At 47.4% G+C, this 18,722-nt stretch overlaps 1 protein-coding gene across 5 annotated transcripts in view; it reads right to left on the bottom strand.

Annotated features, from left to right (window-relative positions):
- The window catches only part of LOC135898837 (alpha-2C adrenergic receptor-like), a 696,056-nt gene that overhangs the window by 513,894 nt on the left and 163,440 nt on the right, over nucleotides 1-18,722 (bottom strand). Inside the window, exon 3 of one of the 5 annotated variants that reach the window (XR_010563418.2) lies at nucleotides 17,590-17,862. The exons of the other annotated variants lie outside the window; for them this stretch is intronic. The gene's annotated coding sequence lies outside the window, so the exon portion shown is untranslated. Of the gene's footprint in view, nucleotides 1-17,589; nucleotides 17,863-18,722 lie in introns of those variants that run through there. 5 annotated transcript variants of the gene reach the window in all.

Below are 18,722 nucleotides of genomic sequence, written 5' to 3'. Positions count from 1 at the left end.
GTTGCACTGCTAAGCCCGAGGTCGCAGGTTTGATTGCCGCCCGTGGCGGTTACATTTCTATGGCGACGAAGTGCAAAAGCACCCGTGTGCCGCGCATCGAGTGCACGTTAAAGAATCCCAGTTGAGTTAAAATTAACAGGAGTTTCTCGTGACAGCATGCCTCATAATCATGGTCCTGGGACTTAAAGCGCCACAATTTAACTGGTTTAAGAAAGAATATCAGAGAAAACTGATGATCATTCAAACACCGATATTCCTGTTATGCTTGTTCTTGACCCAAATCAAATGTGATCATGATTACGACTGCTCTTACTCTTGTTTAACCCTTTTCTTTTCGTTTACATGAAGGAAAAAGCAGCACACTGCTATTTATCGTCTCTCTAGCTGCTTGCTGCTCCGGTGTTTGATGTTTGTAAGGTGTTCGGCACACTCCTAAACAACCACACACACACACACACACACACACACACACACACACACACACACACACACACACACACACACACACACACACACATATATATATATATATATATATATATATATATATATATATATATATATATATATATATATATATATATATATATATATATATATATACGTGTGTGTGTGTGTGTGTGTGATTAGGAGTGCACCATGAACTCGGAGGAGTAATCATCACACACGTTTACCAAAACCATAAATACTATTAATTTTTAAACTTCGTAGCCGATGTCCCCGCCTGCATAGGAGTGAACGAGAATACAGAAGACGTTCGTTCTCAAAGTTTTGGAAAGGTTAAAGACACGTGGAATGGACATGTGGCTTCCAATAAAGTGCTAGAGAAAAAATAGTAATAAACAACCAAAATACGCGAGTTTTTTTAAAGGGAGAATATATATATCTTGCGATTCGTTTGTTCAGTCCCATTTCTCCTCCCTCGTGCACATGCGCTTGCGGTTACGGCTAGTGTGCTATGATGGTACCTGTTTCGGCACGGTGTGCGCAGCTTCTTGTTCCTCTTAAACGAAGGAGTCACTCCGGTGTGGAGGTCCAACAGCAAAAGTCGCCACGAAACGTGGAATGTGCCGCTTGAATAGACCGACGGACAGCATACACATTATATTCTCTGTCGCGTTTTCCACCTGTGGTACTCGCGGTAATGTGGACACAACCGTAATCTGGGTCTCCATCCTGAGAGGATCCGACGTGCCGGAGACGTTTTATCCTCATCCCTGGGACAGAAACTGAGGTAAGTGCCCTACGGGGAGAGTGTTGTTCATGAGCGACATTTTCCCCGTAGCTGGAACTTGCTGGCGCTCGGAGTTTCCTGGCGATCGAAGCGGACGTGTACAAATGACAAAGAGCGAGGCAGCAAGGGTAGCTAACGTGTGTCAACACATCACTCGATGGCGTAGACACGGATCTCATGGACGAAAGCGTTCCCCAAGAGCACGTCTAGCGACTATTTTCGTTTTCGCAGTTACACGTACCGACTGCTTACTCCTAATGCACCAGAAATGGAAATGGAAGCTCAGTGAAGTGCTGTTTATTTGTTGTCGCAGGACCAGCCAGCGAAAGGCTCTTGCTACAACAGCGGTGGCACGCCACGAGGAGCCCAGAAAGTCATTTCCACGACAACGCTGACGCACACGAAGGCCTTGGGGAAGTATTTATGACGTCAATACGTGCAGCAGGCCTGGAACCTGGCATTGTTTCGGCCCACCAGAATGCGAGTACTCTTGTCATGGCAGCTGTCGTCAGAACACTCGCCATGCCGCTAACGGTAGCTGTCATTATGCACACTACTTCCCCTCACTATATACGTGCCACAAAGACAAAAAAAAAAGAACGCCACGCCAGGGAGAACCACTTATGTAGTATTGTCCCACACGAATGTGGTGCAGCCATTCGGCTTTCGCTCTCTTAGATATGCTTCCTCTGCATGAAAATTTACCGCGCATCTTATTATTTACACGGAGTCACCGCACCTCTTCTCTGGACTACCTGACAAGCGGCAAACACGGACGGCGACGAATTACGGCTCTCTCCCTGTCAAACAGCGGGGACGATGACGATACGACGGAGAGCGTCACGCGAAGTTACCGACGCGAGGTGAAGAACGGCGAGACAAAAGCGAAAATCTTGACTACTACGCTTCCCAGAGAAGCGAGCACGTAATCGCGCAAGGTTTCCGCCCGCGCCGGCAGCAACATCTGCTCGGGCCACGCTGACATGGAGGGCCGAGATTAACGCATTTAGCCTCAGCACCAGCCAGTCATCCAGTGAAGCATTTCCCGCCCCCGGGGGACACGAGAGGGCCTTTTGGGCAGCTCGATGGCGCTTATGGCTCGGCTGAGGAGTGAAGGCTCGCTAGCTGCTTGCGGTTTCGGCGCTTGGCACGTGCAGGCCCGCTGCGGCTTTGGCGCTGGCTTTCGCTCTCACGCCGACAAGCGAGGCGCCGAAGGCGACGGTGGCGACAGCGCTAAGTGACACGCCGGGCCTCAATTACGACCGACGATGTCGGACGTGAATTAGCGGCCGTATGACGCGATATGGCGTTGATGCCGCCGGCTTCTTATTTCACTTTGGCCGCTTGTCTCTCTCTCTCTTTCTCTCTCTCTCTCTCTCTCTCTCTCTCAACATTGCTTTTTCCGTAATCGGTGCAACGAAGAAAGAGAAGGATAGCGGTGAGTGTTCGCGTGTGGGTTATGGCGGTGGTGTTGTGGTTCATCGTTAATGAATGTGAAGCTGAAGCGGCGAACCAATGAACCTGTGAGGCCAAAGTGAACTTCCTTGCATCGCCTACAAAAATGCGTAAGGAAAAGAATTTGAAAAAGAATTCGTAGAAATGAAACAGTGTGGAAGGTGTAAAGTGAATCCACCGAAGCATACGTAGTTACATGCTTTAACTGTGGCTAGGTCCCACAGACCGCCAAGAAGCTCGCATTATGCTAGGGGAAAAAAAAGATACCATTTTCACATGCTGCCAAGGAATTCAAGCATGAGAAAATGTAATCATTGGGCAATTCGAATGGCAGGATAGGCAGACGACACCTGCGCCGAGCGGTAAAAACGAAAGTTATGGAGCCTGAACGTTACAAAACAGGAACGCGAAATTGATGTCCTCCGCAGCGTCGGTCTAGCTACGGGTTATTGATCGCTCGAAACTCCAAGTCTCCAGCATTTACACCTGCATACCAGAAACGAACATTGCGAACCAATAATGAACAGCACATGAGAGCGGGAGGAGTGAGAAATTTTCATATATGTAATGCGATCATTTACGCCACCACTACTTCAACTTTAATATTACGTTGAGCTCGTGTAACCAAACGACTTTATCCAATAAACTGCAAATAACGCCATGATTTGATCCGTTAGGAACTTTCTGTCAGGTATACTTTACATAACTTCGCTTTATATTTCTAGTTGTTCAGTTAAAAAAGCTAGAAAGTATAATTCTTAAAATTTATACAGCATGTTCAGTTGACATTTCGGAGGGAGCGTCAAACTTCCCCGCGACACAGAACCCCGTGGAGCGTGAATGGCCGTGTGGGCGGGCTAACAGGGAGAGGTGGAATGAATGGCGTATTTCCTGCGTGCATTATCTTGAACTTCATAGTCTATACGACACCTTATCAGTGGAACTTGTGTGAAAGCAATGCCAGAGACCTTCGCAAGGATAGATTAGCCCGATGCAAGCAACCCTTCTCCTCTCCCTCCTGATCGTCCAAGGGATGTCGTGTTTGAAGGTTCCATAGCAAACACTTTGTACACAGCCGCATCAAGACAGGTTCAAAAAGCTATACTGATGATGTGTTTTGCTGGTGTGTATTTTCCGGCCGAGCTCTTTGCGATGGGCACGTATACACGCTGTCAAGGAAAGGAAATTTAATGACAGCGACAGAACCTGAGACCAAATAATCAGACCGCTAGGTGCGGCGGGACCGCACACCTCCGCAAGCTGGCCTCTTACAGGCGTAGCCATTTGAGAGAGCTGATACTACCATAACGTGGTCGGATATAGGGCACTAAAAACGACGAGAAATAAAGGACACACATGTGTAGCACTATACGTACAACGCTATGCGTCTGTCACCGTCTGTTCTCTTGGTCCTTGGTTTTTATGTGCTGCAAAGTGACACCAGATAATTATGTTCTCCTAGTTCGGGATGCCAGTCTAAGTACTGACAGTTGTTGATGTTGCTGCACCTCGAGGACGAGATAGCTTTTCCACGTGACCTCACAAAAGAACGCTTAATCCATCTCGTGTTCGGAACGGTTGTAAATAAATGTGAAGTTTGGTGATCTTCTAAAAGCGGCGGAGAAAAAAAAGTTCTATTACTAAAGAACGCGCACTTCGATGTACTTTTAGCTCTGCGAAATTATGACAAATGGTGTGGCGACTGCTTTCTCGAATGCTCCACAAGGTCTGAAGATAAAGCTAAAAAAGAACTGTTGGCTGATCTTAGTCTACTTTGGGTCCCATACGGCAGATTAAACTGGGCAATTTTACTGTATATCTCACGTCTTTCTGGAAGTACACATCCAGCCACTTACGGGGAGGGCAATCGGACGGGAGTGAAATGTAATGTGCATGCCAATTAGAGCCTAGAGTGTGACATTGTGTATAATTTGAATGTACATTGGGGTCCCCTTTTCAATTGAACAAGTAACGAGAACTGAATGGGTCATAACTTAAAATTTCTTTAACCTATGCGGTACTAAAATGGCGGACTGGAATCGCTAGAGTCAGTGCTCGAGAGCTAATCAGATGTCCCTTTTAAAAAGAACTATAGGGGTTCATATCTGTACATAATAACATATCTTGTCAAAAGAACTGCATTCGAATATTTTTAGGGCCAATATTTCGATTAGCAATCAATTTCCGTTCATTATCGTCTACGGAAAGTATTGAAATATTTAACATTTAGTTTTGCTTGCCATGCCCAACTTCGTACAGTCAAAGTAAGCTAATAATGTTTGACTCCTTCGTTAACCGTAAGACATTTGATTCTTGTCCAAAGTAGCTGGCCATTGAAAATAACGATCTCCTTTCTTCCAGACCATGGTCTCTTTGAATAAGCAGGTGCAAACGGTGCATAACAACTACTCAAGTGATTCCTTTTGTCTGATACATTTACCATAACACAGTTGCGACACGTGGATTCGGTGACGCCATGCATTTCTTTTGTCCCTGATTAATAAACTTTAGTTTAAAAATGCAAGGTTTTGGACATTCGTGAGGTCTTACAACAGAGGCCGAGAGGTGACTTTCAGGCTCTTGAAAATGCTGTCCGCTGGACGAAGTGTCAGTGCGGCGTACTTATTTGAAGGTGATGGCTTTTACTGAGCGTACTTCTAGTGGATGTTTCGAAGTGTTTCGCACTCACACATACGCCACACAGATTTAAGCAATATGTCCTACTAATAATAAAAGGGAAAATTGTCACCCACCCGAATGTTGCACAGTGCTACAAAGGAAACTCATACGGGTTTCTGAGAAAACGAGTAAAGAAAAAACCTTCGCAGTTGAGAAACAATTCTTTCTGTTCCGGGATTCAAACCCGGTACCAACACCTTTCTGGGAGTGTCGCTCTAGCATCTGAGTTAATCAGGAGGCTAGCATTACACCTTCATCCAAGTACAGCAAGCGCAAGGCTATTAGCCCTAGAATTACACAATACACTGGACGAAACTATAGAAGCACACAGAATATCACAGTACGAACGCCTAACACACGTGAAGACAGGACGGACAATACTAAACAAACTGGCGAGACAATACCAGACGCGAATGAAAGAAAAGAGACATATTCCACCGGACATTAGGAACACCTTCATAATCTCCCCCTCTCCACCCGCCCCCAAGAACATGCACTCAAACCATAACGCAGAGCGACGGAAAGCAAGGAGGAGGAGTCGGAATAAACTTTTATTGTAGAACCAGCACTTTATGATGGCCGGGCCTATGCCTCCCACGAAGGGACGGAAAGCAAGAGCTCAAAGACGCTGAACATGCGGCTTACGTTCATGCTGCAAAGCATCCGTCACAACTGGACATGACTCTGGCAGTTGTTGCGGGAACGAAAATGGATATCGCAAGAACTACTCGCATCCATACCAACCACCCAGGAGAAAGGGAAGAGGCTGCAATACCTTTATCATATGCATCAAGCACTGCATCATGCATCGTCACCGACTCTAAAGCAGCCGTAATTAATTACACCAAGTGTCTTATATCACTTCAAGCATACCGAGTTCTCGTAGGGACACGTCCTACCCGCAGAAAAACTGTTAGACTCATCTGGACGCCAGGCCATGTAGGGGCAATTGGGAACAACGCTACGCACGACGCTGCCAGAGCAAGTATCAACCGGAAGAGTCACTTGCGTCGCCCACCTCTCTCTGGACAACAAATCGCCGAAGAGGCCCATACAGAACTCCGGTCCCCAGAACCGGAAGCAGGTCAAGAAATAACTGCTTCCCGATACGAAGAAATGACTACTTACGGCGAAATCCTCGAATACTACCGTAATCTCTCTACACATACCCTCCTGCAGACAAATCGTTGAACAAACACCAGGAAACTATATCGACTTCTACAAACAAGCACCGCCTCTACGTTACTACTCAGGCACCGAATACACCCAGAAGCATACTCATAACACTGTAAGACATGCAAAGGACCACGTGCAGACCTCCATTGCATTATATGGGCATGTCCATTAACTCCAAACAATATCACACAGCATAAACCACAATAATAAAATAAAAACCACTGAGCAGTGGGAGGCTATACTGCTCAGCGAATGCCCAGAAGACCACTTCTGGGCTGTCCGGCTGGCGCATGACGCCGCTATGGTTCAAGGCTTGCCTGCGTCTGATGGAAAGGGGAGCTTGACGAGGCTAGCCTCCCAGCCTCTCCGTTCGCCTAACCCAGCAGAGACATGTATATATATATATATATATATATATATATATATATATATATATATATATATATATATATATACTGACACAACTATATTTGGGACAACAATATTGCCGCGGTTATGTGCCAGTGGGGACGAGATTGAAGTAGCGCGGTTTCTTAGGCTAAGCGTGGAGACGAAGAAGGCGTTGATTTTCTTGAACGACTGATAAAGTGTATTACTTAGTGGGACTCCTCCGTATTCTCGTCGATCCCGCGTCGTTACACTGGTGGAGGGGAGGGGTCAGTAGAATCGACGGGGTGACGATGTAGACTCACTTTGTAGCGTAGGTGATGTCCTAGTTGTGGGTGTCAACGGCGTCGAAGATGCGTTGATTGGACGGCGAACAGCCTCCGCAAAGGTAAGGCGCCGTGGCACGTTACCACACTCTGGCGATGAAAAAGCTCGCCGGACTTCTTCCCGGACCACATCAGCTACAAAACATAACGCTGGCGCCGGTTCCGTAGGCGCAACAACAAATCCGAGCTGCCGAAGCTCTTCTCGCACAACCTCTTGGGCCACTTCGCGCAGAGGCCTGTCGTTACTCGCACCCAGTACGGAAGTCTTCGCCGCCGACTTACTCAGGTCATGCTGGCGGTATCGTTGCTATAAGGTGCGTTCAATGGCTGTAGCCTCTTTTGTGAACTCCGCTACTGTTTTCAATGGATTTCTCACAAGGCCGGCAAACAGTTGCTCTTTCACTCCCCGCAAGAGATACCGCGGCTTTCTTTCCTCTGGCGTGTCGGGGTCTGCCCTACTGAAAAGAAGGGCCATGTCTTCTGAGAACATATCAACGCTCTCATTGGGTTTTTCAATGCGGATTTCAAGGAGACTCTGCGCATTTTCCCTCCTGTCGATGCTTGTAAAGAGATCCAGCCGCTGTGCGCGGAAGTCGTCCCACGTGGCAAAGCTCCTCTCCCGGTTTACGTACCACGTACGAGCATTGTCCTTCAAATAGAAATAGACACTCAAGAGCTTGTCCGCCGAGCTGGTCCTGTGGTTATACTGGGCGATGCGCTCGAACTGGTCTAGCCACTCTTGGACGTCTTCAAAGGCATCACCATGAAATCTCTACCTTAGGATACTGCATATATATATATATATATATATATATATATATATATATATATATATATATATATATATATATATATATATATATCCGAAAACCGAAAATTTCATAGCTGCTAAATTTTTGGAATTTTAATGGGTTGTAAAGAAACACTCTCGTAACGACGTCAATACGTCAATGGACAGACGCGTTCATTGTGAACTGCAACATGGACCCCGGGGTCAAATGGGTGCCATGAGCGCACGCTAACGCCGATACAAAAAAATGTGTATTATTATATACCTGTTATTGACACGTTGTTTACTTCGCCGGTGTTTATTATTATTATTTTCTTTTTGTATGTGGTCGCCTCTATGCAGCCTTAGTGCCCCTTCGACCGCGGGCATCGTGTTGCAGCTCATATTGCGCGCTACTGTACGTATAAACAGGCTAGAACTTTTGAGAAGCGGCTCGCTATCGTCTCCTATGTACAGTGGTGGCAGGGAACCTTTCAGCCGTGTAACTAATGTAAGCGCAGGGACCCGCTATGAACCAGAACCTAAGAAAGAATATGAAAGAAAGGTAGTCAGGCGAACGACAAAGAAATGTTGTCTCACTCAAGCTTGTTTCTACTTCTCGCCCGCTCATCGTGTATGTATGTACTTTCAATGTCCCACTAACTATATACAGGGTGTCACAACTACCGTGCACCATGATTTAAAGATATGCAAATGGCACGTACCTGGACAGAGCCAAAGTAATGTTTGCCGTTGTTAGGAGATATTCAGTTTATTTTTTGCATTCCGTCAAATTACATAATTAGTCTTAATTAATTATTAACCTTCTCAGATATTATAATCATGTTAAATGTGTCAATGAGAAAGTTGAAGAGCAAGATGAAAAAATCACCACCCAAGCACTCCGTGCCGATGGTTAACCAGCGAAGATGAAACGTGCGACCGCGTTGTTTATCACTGGGGTAATACCGATGGCTCATTAAACGACGACTCAGTAGGCTGCCGGATCCTCGGTACGGAGTTGCTGCTTGCGCTCTGCTGCACGAGCCTGTTCTTGTGCCCGGGCTGCAGCATCAGCACGGCGTAGACGAGCTCGTTCCCAGTTCTGCCCGTGGCATTGCTGATCGAAAGCTGCCTGCTCCTAAGGAGTACATATGACGCGTGGCCTACCAGTTTAGGAGCCGGAGAGAAACTTCTGCGCATGCGCTTGGCTGCAACAGAGAGCAACAACGTCAACACTGGCTGTTACAGCCAATCATGCGCCTCCCTTTCTCTTTATTTTTTCGCGCAGGCGCATGGAGTTGCGCCGAAGGAGTTTTCGGCATACAGGCAACAGACGAATTACAGGCAATACAGGCAACGGACGAATCGGCTAGCCCCAGACAGCTTCGCTGTAAAACTCCCGACACAGCTTTCGGTTGCTGAATACGTGCTACATAAAAGTGTTTTTCGGAGCGTGAAAGAAGCCCGCGCGATGCACGCAAAGTGCTGCTTCAAGCGGCCAGTCACGCGGCAATTTTGCGGCCTCCAGCGAATACTAATCCTCTCTTTTGTCGTCGGATTCAAAACCAGGCACGCGCAGTGGCTAAGTGCGGCGCTGAAATTGCGCGGCGCGTAGATTTGTGCAGCTTTCGTTTTCTTTTTCCTTTCTTTCTTTCCGGCTTCATTTGCGTCAAAGGACGCCTATTATCGCGTGCGCGTGGTTCGCCTTCCCAACTTCCCTGACGGCCGCTCTTGTTGGTTCTATAGGTTAGCTAAAGCGGACGCACAGCGGCTCAGCTATAGCATAATAACGGTCGCGTGCTTGGCGACTGGAAAGTGCGAAAACTGCGCTGAGCGCAAAGAACAGTGCATAACAAGCAGTGCCGAATCGCGAGTACTCATGCATAGTTGAATCTCTGTGGTTCAGAGGCACGGAGAAAGCACGTGAGGGCAATTTCACAACGCTGCTTGGCCGCGTACAAAGCCCGCGGATAAACGGAGACAGCACGCATTTAATTCAAAGAGCTGTTGTTGGATCTGCCGCAAATGTTCTAGTGTTGCCACTGGGCACGTGGGCATTCGAGGTTTCCGTGTTAGCACTCCACAACTTGTAGGCAGAGAGAGCGGCAGAATAATATGATAGTAGAGAACCGACCATTTCACTCGCCGTAACTCGACGGCACTGTATAGAAAACAAATGAGGCTTAAAAGACACTGCCGTTGCTGTATGTATACTTGAAACAGGCTTCAAGACCTATTAATACTGGCAATTTCTGTTTCACATTATCCTGAGTGGAACTTGGCACGAAGTTGTTTTTTAACTATTTCTTAATGCCGGAAGGTTCTATCTTCACACTCATAAATTATGTAAATTAGGAGCTATCAGCACACAAGAATGAGTGTGTGAAACAGACAGAACAGCACAAAAGCGGTTCGCTTTAGTGCGTGAGACAGTTTCTTAGTTCACTCATTCGTTCGGCATGGGATCGTTTTTATGCATGCGTTACTGTGTGACTGTGCGTGAGTGAGTACGTTTAACTTGTCGCCATCATAGAACCGAGAATGATCAGCTGAAAGTACAGAATCACAGAGGGCTGCCGTACACGTGTTCTTTACTTCCCGCATCGCATGCCTGCCAGAAATTACGACGTACTAAACTGCAAAATTGTTCATTATCGATCAGAGCACTGAGATTAAGACGTTTGTACAGGTCGCTCCAGAACACAAGCATCAGTGGTCAACGGGCATTCTGCAGCAACCAAAAGTAGCCAAAGATTTCCGCTCGAAGAGGTAAAAAGAAAAGAATAAAAAAAACTGGGTCACTTCTGCCTACTCCTAGCTATCCTCACACATGATCTTGTTCATGGCATGAAGGATCAGTCACGTACCGCTAGGTGCTACCGATCGACAAACAATCAGAAAAGTATACACTGTACTTCTTTCACCAGCAAACGCTGGGGGCGTAGCGATGAACAAGTTCTTCGTGACGGGCTCCCGACTTTCTCGTGCGATGCCATAAATCATTGTATCGACTGCTTTGCGTTCGATAGACAGTACAAGGTGTTTGAAGGCCGCAGTGCACCGTCGAAGCGGGTCATGCCACGGAAGAACGCAGGTTGTTCAGAGGAGCTAATGACCTGTTTGGAAGGTTGTGAACAAGCATTACCGATGGTACGCCTCTTGCCGTTTTGCCACGACAACGGCACATACTGCCGTGTGCTGTTCGATCTTCCACCCTTATTTCACTGTGCGCGGTTCCCCTAAGAAGGCGTGCGAGTGAGGAATGTGATTCTGTAAACATATATAGGCCATCTAAGATAAAGAAAGAAAGGTCAAGTAGTATCCGCTCCTAAAGATAGAGGAACAGCGACCTAGCATATATTACAGTAATTTTTAGGTAATTTCCTTAATGTCGACTTAGCACTAACATTGTCATTGTTCGCGGTAAAATCACATAATGAGCTGCTTTGAGAAGAATAACATCATAGGTCTGCTAACCGAATTCGAACAACCAGCACATCTTTCTGCAAAGAATAAAGTCTTCGGTGCCAGCCCCTGCCACCGCAGGCCTACACTATTGAATGATGCGCATTAAAGCACAATGCCAATACGACAACATTCTGCAGCTTTTAAAGGGACCCTGAAACGATTTTGGCGATTTTCTACAAACGTACTGAGTCGTTAGAGTAGGTCCTTCTGATCATTAATTGACACATCTAAGTGCTCTGCGTAAAGCATGTAATTTATTATAAGGTTTTAAAAATGCACATCGCTGTCGATCGCAGCGCACTGCTCGGCGGAATTTTAAGCCGCCCCTACCCATATGATGCAAATAACCCATATGACGTCACATGGGCGAGCTATCTGATTGGCTGACCAGGGCGCGTGGTCGATAATTTTTCCAACTTTATGGTGAACAAATGATGCTCGTAATAATTGGAATGTTAGTTACTTTGTTTTTGTAAAAAGAAAATAACTTATAGAGAATACACAAGAATAGTTTTTTAGTACACTTGAGCACTTCCGGCACACAGCAAGTGTCGTCTGCTTGTGTTACAACGTGCACAGTCTTTGACGAGAGCTCTGCCGTCAGTGTCGATCAGTCTTTTCGTGAGCACGATGAATCACCCTTGTTGCGTTGTGGGCTGCAGACGTAGCGACTGGAAAGATGTGAAGTTGCGAAATCGTGTCCCTCTGCAAGGCAGCATACGAGCGAACTGCCTGCTGCGTATCGGACTACGGCTATCCGATAGGCGCCAGGATTTGCGCGTTTGTGGCCGTCACTTTACAGCGGAAGATTACTAACGCAATAGCGTTTCGCAAGTCCGGTATTAGGGCAAACACAAGCGCAAGGGGACAGGGTCTGGCCGCTTGACTGTGCCGGGATGAGCCATGAGATGAGCAGAAAGGTAAATGTGAATTGTCTGCACGGTGCAGCCACCTGGTGGCACAGAGCTCAACCATACACAGTAGCAGCAACGAAGTGCATTCTTCTTTGCTGCTGGTGTGTATTTTTCGCAGGAGTGTAATCATCAACACGTTGTTCTTATAAATGTTTAAAATGTTTTACACTTGGTTAGAGCAATATTAGCGCTTCGTTTGACTGGTTAAGCGCTGCGCCAACAAGTGTCTGGACCGTGCAGACCGATCAGGCTGCTCACGTACGTCTACTCTGAAGTTCCTTCATCAGCTTGAGTTTATGCCTCCAGTCATTTGCCGAAATGACCAGCTTGCCTGTGGTTACCGGACTACCGGCCACCTTCGGCGCTACGACAGAATGCTCGCAACGCACGCTGCTTCGATGGCTCTCGGTCGACGGCCAAGCGGCCAGCGGAGAGGTCTCGCGCGGGAGGAGGCGTGCTCTAACAACCGGAAGTGGACGATGTGACGTCGCATCGTGACGCAGGACCAGTGAAGGCGGAGCTTTGCGCCGCTCGCTCGGCGAGCGAGTTGAGGAGGAAAGGCATGGCTAGGGAGGAGGGTAACTTCTAATCGCTTGTAACTCCATTAATACGTAACGCTTCACTTAAATTGTGGTGCGAATGTTCTACTTAAGCTGTACCCTATGCGCCTACAAAATTTGTCCGAACCATTTCAGGGGCCCTTTAAAGCAGCTTTCACGGTCACAATCGCTTGCGAACATTGATTAGGTTAATGAAAAAATGGCAAAATAATCAGAGGAGAACACGGAAAAACACGTTTTCTCTCGCGAAGGATGACAAAGCGAGCGCGAAATGCGCGGGGGTTGAAAGACGGCAATAGCGAAGAGAGCGCGAGGAGGAAACCGGAGGAGGAGGAGGGTTAAGCGGCGCCATGAGGCTGAAAGCAGAGGAGAGCGGTACAGCGAAAGCGTGAGAAGGAAAACGTCGTTGCGTGCCAGACCGACTCTGCGGCGACAACCGCTACGACGTGGTGCCAGAGTAGCGCACCGTCATCTTTTCATCGATGGCACGCGGCAAGTGCGTCGACCGATACAACACATGGAAACAAAGAACCGCATGAGCGGAGATCTGTCTACGGCGGCTGCTGTGAATCGCGCTCAGGCGTCATCCGCGCGCTTCCCTCGCGATCTGCCGAATATGGAGGCAGTTGCGCCACACTTCGCTCCATTTGCAACGTGCCGCACAAGACAGATTGTCCACGCCAGTCAATATAACGCGAAATGAAAATACATATAGGGCTGCGCTCAAATTTAGCATTAGGGAACATCGTATTCGTGGGTGAAATTTTTCCCCCCAAACTAAACTAAACCATTTCACGGTATCATGTGCTACAGAACCACGGACGAAATGCTCAGTCAGTAGGGAGATCCAATTGTGACGGTATCGTCGTCCATGGGTTTCTGGGAGCTAAAGGTATGGTTAACAGGCTACCTGTTAGGAACCTAAGCAGCGAAAATACCGATTGAATGGCACCGAAGGTGATGACTGATGAAACGACGTGGATATGCTGCCGTTTGAGAGGCAAAACAGAAGAATCGTCGAGTTAATAGCTCGCCCGGCGAAGATTGCATTGGGTCCACCGAAGGAAGCCCCATTAGCCAATGAGCCGCCTTAGTACCCGCCTCCCACCTCACCACCGGAGAGGCAACCGCTGAGCGCTGGTACGTCGCCCAGCAGCGATGCATTTGCCGACGGCGTGGTGCGTCGGCCCCGGCAGAATGAACGCAATACACGCGTTTATGCTTCCTGCCGTCTTGACCTCTCGACCTAATAGGCCTTCAGGGACGAAACTGGAGATCAGAGAGATGAAAGGTGCCCCCCTTTGACGTTGCCGAGAAACAATGTGAGCAGGAAGTACGAATGACTGGGCTAGAGAGAATGCAGGTCACGGCTGGCAATAATAAGAGCTGCTATTTTTGGATCCCCGGGCCCCTATAAGGTGCTTATGAGCGCGTGTACAAAATGAGCTTTCTGCATTGGTCAGCCAGGCAGCCTACCACGTGCGTCATTGTATACATAATGGATGAATCATTCCTAAGTAAACAGTGCGCAGTAAGAACAGGATCCCAGTTTGACAAGAAAAATAAGCACAATGTGTTCCAGGTACCCCGTATACCGAAGCCTGGCTTGACGAAAGCGGCGACGTAAAAATCCCAGCGGCCCACTCAGGAGCATCCGCATTAGATTCTATGGCAGTCGGGCAAGGTAGCATGACGTCCCCAAGAATTTTCGCTAATACTCACATGAAAGTGCCTATTCCACAACTGTTACTCGGAAACGTATTAAAGTCCTTAAATGAACAAAGTATAGTTAAATGGTATTCCGGCCTCACGCTATCTAGGAGGCGTTATTATGGCTCACAATACGCATTGCATCTTTGTCAGAATTCTTGAAACGTCAAACGTGCAGGCTTCGGAGTTAGTTTATTGCACTACCTGAGTGGTGTGGCCAATCCAGGAATGCAGCAGTGTGGCACATTATTATGTGCCTTATCCCCCCTGTATTCCTCAATTCCGACAAAAAGGAACAGACCCACCAGCGCTGCCGCATGAACTGCACATCATTCAAAACTCTCACTTGTACAGTGTGGCCCACTTTAATATATATATATATATATATATATATATATATATATATATATATATATATATATATATATATATATATATGTTTCGATTTCAGGGATTCCTAGCAATAGAAAAGAAACCCTTGGACTGCCTCAAGTTTCCAGCACAATTTTTTCTTTTATATCTATATCTACTTCTAGCGTGTTAGTATTTGCATATTGCTATGCAGCGGTAAATTATTCGCACTAATATATCACATACGCAGTTCGTTCTGTAGAATCGCCGCTGTTGATGAACAGCCTATTTTTAGTATGCCTTAAGTACCCTTAACGATTGGCTATCCTGGTTTCGTTAGGGCCCGTACTTAACGCTTATGCTCAAATACTTGCAGCGTACAACCTTAAGCAACTCCATCACTACACGCATATCTTGCACGACAACGTCAACTACAAACCTTACATGTCGGCGAGATTCGATATTATAAGTTAACCTTTAACGTCACCGTTCACAATGCGGCGTATCCAATGCTCTTGTTTTTTTTTTTTTTTAAGCATGGGGTGAATAACAGTGAATAGGTGTCTCCATGCCTTTGTGATGTGGATATGTAGTGACGCACGAAAATTAAAAAGCGGCAACTCCTTGCCAGTATATATGACAACTGCCTCCGCGGTTGAACAGGAATTACCGCCTGACGTTGTCGCCGGAGAAGGTTACAATATGCGGGCCGTTCCACGCCATAACTTCAGCAGACACCACGTCGTGCCCTTTGAATTCAAATCAATGTTTTGTGCGCAACTGCAAAAAAAAAAAAAGCATTATTTCAGGCATCGTAGATTACGCTTTCATCCACTTGACAGGTCGTCGAGGTCACATTGTCGCCGAAGGGTGTGCACACCCGTACGCGAGTATAAGCCGCTGACGGCTCCCCTATTCACGCGGACTTCAATGAAAGCGAAATCTGCCGGAGCTCCGGCGCAAAAACTGCGTTTCCAACGGCATGCCCTCCTCCCCAAACTGATACAAACGCGCGCACGTGCGCTGGAAACACAAAACGACTGCTGCTGCTGCTGCTGCCGTTCTTAAAGCGCCGTAGCCGCTAACGACAGCTGAAGCGCAGCGATATGAGCCCGTCGACGCGAGAAACGCACGGCGGGAAAACGCGTTTTTCTGCGTGCGCGAGCGCCATTCAGGGCGCAGAATGCTCGCCAGCCCACGCGGCATTTGGAACGCAGGACGGAGCGAAAGACGCGAATGTTTGCGACCTCATCTGGAGGAGGAGAAGAAAACAATGACGGGGAACAGAGCGCTCGTCTCAGAGAAGGCGAGCACCAGTGAAACAAACAAAACGGCGAACTCCACCCCCCTCCGCCCCCTTTTCCTTCTGCTTCTGTACCGCGCACCATAACATCCCCTTGCTCCCACAACGCGTTTTCAAATGAGCGGCCATTAGCAAGGCTCGGATGCGCGACGATGAGCGAGAGAAGAGGTTGTTGTTTCGTTTTTTCTCTCTAACCGTTTGGTGCCTCGTCGATAAGAGTCGTCTGGCGAGAGCGAGTTGGGCGCCGAAGACAGAGTGAGAACGAGGAGGAGGAAACGGCCCGAATAACAGCGTTCGAGGTAAAGCAAGGAGAAAGCGTACGCTTCCGAGCTGACCTGGCTGCGGGCGAGCTTTGACGACCAGCGGGAGAACATTTTCTTGCCGCGGGCATTACTGCGATGATTAGATAAGGCAGGGAGTGCGGAGCCCCCGACATGCGCGCAGCCCCATGTCGGGAAAACCCCCATTGTATTGCGTGCTGTACATACTAGAATGAAATATATAAGCAGTGATACGCATGTAAAAATGTAAAAAAATAAACGAGTGAGGAAGGTAGCGAGCAAGGCATACTGAGATTCGGGTCTGTCATGAATGCTTTGTTTGCGAGGGTTCATGCGATTCAGTACAGTTCTCGTACAACGCAGAATAATACAGAGCTACTGTAGTAAGCCTAGGTCAGGAGAGTTTTATTTGTGCACGCACAAAAAAGTAATGTCGATTAGGGAATAAACAAAGAAAAAGCGTGTTACGAAGGCAGTGGCCCGTGCTACTAAGAAGAGCTGGTAAAAACAACGTTAGCGTCCTTTCTTGCCTCGACAGTGGCAAAATTCAGCATCAGACTATGCAGAACAAGACAGCATGAAGGCGTATATAAAAAGAAAAGAAGAAAAGGGAAATTACGTGAGTCGAGGAGCTACTATTTCTTTTAATCTTCTTTGTTTCTTTTTACCGCAGCGCACTATAGCAAAGTGAATGCCACGCACGCGCATTGCGAACTTCACGCTCGTTGGAGATAAGCTCTCTGCGTCGCGTACCCTCTGTGATTGCAGCCAGTCGAACGACTTCAAACACTCTGTTGAGCTAGGCATCAGAAAAGCAAAAAAAATATAAATAAATGAGAGAGCGAAGGACACAAAAGCATTGCCCTTCTTCGCCCTCTGGCCCCCATAGTTTCTGGAGTCAAGCACGCGAGAGATACGCTGGTGCAATGCATGTAAACTGCAGCGACGCAATGCGAAGAGACGAAGAGAGGCGAAAGAAAAGCAAAACTAGAGGGAACGCGATTTTCTTTTTCTCTATCCTTTCTTTGTCAGGTCACACGGCGTTTTGCGTCGTGCTGTATAGATAGGCATTTTCTCCGCTACAGAAGGAATATCATGTATAATGCGCGAGTAGCTTTATTGTTCCTTTATTCAACATTTGGCGGTCAAGAAATTTGTACTTTCTGCCATTACATATGCGTCTTATTTCTTTCTTTTTTTTGTTACTCCGTATGGTGGTCTTCTGCGCGCTTGATATCTTCTCAATCTGCAAAAGCAAACACGTTCGCATGAAAACTATGAATCGGCGAGAAGTTCCGAAGAAGAAGTAAACACGGAAGTACGGCTGCTTCTTCGCGGTTGAGCAAACAAAGAAAAAAAATAACGATAACAGGGAAGGAAGAAAGAAAGAAAGAAAGAAACTGAAAGACCCTCAAGAAGAAGAAAAGAGACACACACCAAAAGAATCTATCCCTGCTACACCCGTAAACGAGTCAATGAAAACAAAATGAGCGTCACCAGGGAAAAAAGTCGCGGGTTCGGCAAATAACACCGTGCAACCGACCAAAGACGGCAATGAGAGGGGGGAGGGGGATGGAACCGGGGGGAGGGGGGTGGGCAGGCATACAGCGAGAGACGTGAATATCCAGTTTCAGAGAAAGCGGTGAAACAGATATTTACAGATGAAAGCCATGCGAGGAACAAAGAAAGCTTAACCATAGAGACCCTGACACGCGCGTTCGTGCGGGCCACAGCACGTATATATAAGGAGCGTACGTACAAGAAACGAGTGCGAAAGATTTCGGGAATATGTGTTCGCTCGAGCGGCAGCACAGGACCCGGCGAGGCTTGTTTAATGCAACCTGCAGCGGAGCCTATACCTTTCCTCGGTATGCGCTTGCCCCGTGCATTTGCTCCCCCCCCCCCCCCCTTTTTGTGTACAATTTCTTCATCCCGTTCCTTTCTTTATTGGAGCTTTCTTGTTCTATGTGAGCCAGCGAGCGGAATCGACCCCTCCTGGCGTCAAAAGTTTCTCCTGGTTGCTCTCGCTTGCGTCTTCTTTGTGACCTTCGGGCTGTTCGCCGATAGTTTTCATCTTCGCGTTCTGCCTTCTTGTTCGGGCGTGTT

The sequence above is a fragment of the Dermacentor albipictus genome, chromosome 3, assembly GCF_038994185.2.
Source record: "Dermacentor albipictus isolate Rhodes 1998 colony chromosome 3, USDA_Dalb.pri_finalv2, whole genome shotgun sequence".
Lineage (NCBI taxonomy): Eukaryota > Metazoa > Arthropoda > Arachnida > Ixodida > Ixodidae > Dermacentor > Dermacentor albipictus.
The sequence above is the reverse complement of the archived record's forward strand: the minus strand, read 5'-3'. Positions and strand labels throughout refer to the sequence as shown.